At 46.9% G+C, this 2,606-nt stretch overlaps 1 pseudogene; it reads left to right on the top strand.

The window, feature by feature from the left end:
- The first annotated feature begins 738 nt into the window (after positions 1 to 738).
- Positions 739 to 1,037, top strand: LOC105711176 (ATP synthase subunit g, mitochondrial-like; annotated as a pseudogene).
- Positions 1,038 to 2,606: the final 1,569 nt, after the last annotated feature.

Below are 2,606 nucleotides of genomic sequence, written 5' to 3'. Positions count from 1 at the left end.
TCACTTGAGGTCAGGAGTTTGAGACCAGCTTGGCCAACATGGCGAAACCCCATCTCTACTAAAAACACAAAAATGAGCTGGGTGTGGTGGTGGGTGCCTGTAATCCCAGATACTCAGGAGGCTGAGGCAGGAGAATCACTTTGCAGCTTGGGTGGCAGAGTAAGGCTCTGTCTCGAAAAAAGAAAAAGAAGAAAACCATGAGATTCACAGCAACCAATCCAAGGGGCCCAGTTTACCTGTTGCCATGACAATGAAGTCCCCTCTGTTTTAATCCTGTAAGGAAATCACTTTGAAACAACCAATCCATTTTTTGTTCTCTGTTTCTGCTTTCCTCAGTCCTTTTCTGTCTATAAAACCAGTCTTTTTGGCCAGGAGTGGTGGCTCACACCTGTAATTCCAGCACTTTGGGAGGCCAAGGCGGGCGGATCACAAGGTCGAGAGTTCAAGACCAGGCTGGCCAATATGGTGAAACCCCATCTCTACTAAAAACACAAAATTTAGCCGGGCATGGTGGTGCACACCTGTAATCCCAGCTACTTGGGAGGCTAAGGCAGGAGAATCGCTTGAACCTGGGAAGCGAAGATTGCAGTGAGCTGAGATTGTGCCACTGCACTCCAGCCTGGGCAACACAGCGAGACTCTGTCTCAAAAAAACAAAAAAAAACCCCAGTGTTTTGGATGTTCAGCTGCCTGTTTGGGGTGACACACTTTCCAGCCTAGAACCACAGCTTAATTTGTCTGTAACCTCACAGAGAAGACTCTGGCACTAGTGAACAATGCTGCTGTGACTTATGCAAAACCTCAACTGGCCACATTTTGGTATTATGCCAAGGTTGAGCTGGCTTCTCCACCCGTTGAGATCCCCAGAGCTATCCAAAGCCTGGGGGAAGAAAAGCCACTAGAGCTCACTCTGGTAGCTTCAAACTGCTCACAGTTAAGGAAGCTGTGATGAATAGTTTGGTGGCCACTGAGGTGTGGATGTGGTTTTATGTTGGAGAGATCATAGGCAAGAGTGGCAAGACTGGCTATAATATTTGAAGAACAATCTTTACCACCTGGTTATGTTTGATTTATTGTTTGAGTGTTCTTGGACCATGAGTGATCTGACTGCTATCTGAATAAAATAAGATTTGTCAACATAAAATGGGCCGGGCATGATGGTTCATGCTTATAATGCCAACACTTTGGGAGGCTAAGGTGGGAGGATTGCTGGAAACCAGGAGTTCAAGACCAGCCTGGGCAACATAGCAAGACCCCATCTGTACAGGAGTCTGAGGTGGGAGGATCGCCTGAGCCCAGTGAGGTCAAGGCTTCAGTGAGCCAAGATCACGCCACTGTACTCTGGCCTGGACAACAGAGTAAGATCTTGTCTTGAAAAGTAAAAATTTTTAAAAATTTAAAAATTAAATTAACCAGGCATGGTGGCGTGCACCTGTAGTCACAGCTACTTGGGAGGCTGAGGCAGGAGGATCCCTTGAGCCCAGGAGGTTGGGGTTGCAGTGAACTGTGATCGTTCCACTGCAACCCAGCCTGTGTGACAGAGTGAGACCCTGTCTCCAAATAAAAATAAAACAAAACAAACAAACAAATGTCTCCTGCTCAGCTCATTGGCACACTCATTCCACTTTATAGAATGAGGTGTTGCCAGATCCTAGAATCAAAAACAAAAGCCGGTTAAGACCTTTAACCTAAATTTGTTGTAATTTTGTCTTTTAACAATGCCTGTGGCTTTGGCGTTTCCCCTCAGTCTTGCTCCTTAGCTCTAGGACTGTGTATTCTCTTTCTTTTTTTTTTTTTTTTTTTTTTTTTGAGACAGAGTTTCACTCTTGTTGCCCAGTCTGGAGTGCAATGGCACGATCTCAACTCACCGCAACCTCCACCTTCCAGGTTCAAGCAATTCTCCTGCCTCAGCCTCCCAAGTAGCTGGGATTACAGGTGCACGCCACCATGCCCAGCTAATTTTTGCATTTTTAGTAGAGATGGGGTTTCTCCATGTTGGTCAGGCTGGTCTCGAATTCCCGACCTCAGGTGATCTGCCCGCCTCAGCCTCCCAAAGTGCTGGGATTACAGGCGTGAGCCACCGCACCTGGCCAGACTGTGTATTTATTCTCTGTTGCCTATTGGACCTCAACCTCCATCTGGGTATTGTTAGGGCCTCTCTAACTCCACCTGTGCAAACATGCTCCTTCTGGATTCCCTGTGTCTCAGTTAACCACGCTACCTTCACCCAGCGTGCCGAGATTGAAATCTGTCTGCTTAAACTCTTCCCTCTCCGCTACCCCCATTCCACATTCACTCACCTTGAACCCTGGGGATTCTCTCCAGTCAGAATCTCTACCCTCTTCTCTGTTTTCACAAAGGGTGCTCCTCATTTCATGCCTGGATTAATGAGACCACCTGACTGGTAACCTTGTCTCTTCTCTTGTTCTCTTGTTCCACTCAAGCACACCTTTCTTACTAATGCCAGAGGGATCTTTCTGAAATGCAAATCTGATCCTGTCCAAGCCCAGGATCCTTCTATCCCATAAGTACATCCAGATCGAATCCCAGCTTCTCCAATTCACTGTTTGAAACTTTCCCAGCATAGGCAACAAAGTGAGACCCCAT

This window comes from Aotus nancymaae, unplaced genomic scaffold (genome assembly GCF_030222135.1).
Source record: "Aotus nancymaae isolate 86718 unplaced genomic scaffold, 86718_ANA_hifiasm-v0.15.2.pri h1tg000089l, whole genome shotgun sequence".
Taxonomy (NCBI): domain Eukaryota; kingdom Metazoa; phylum Chordata; class Mammalia; order Primates; family Aotidae; genus Aotus; species Aotus nancymaae.
Note: the sequence above shows the minus strand (reverse complement) of the source record. Positions and strands in the feature narration are given on the sequence as shown.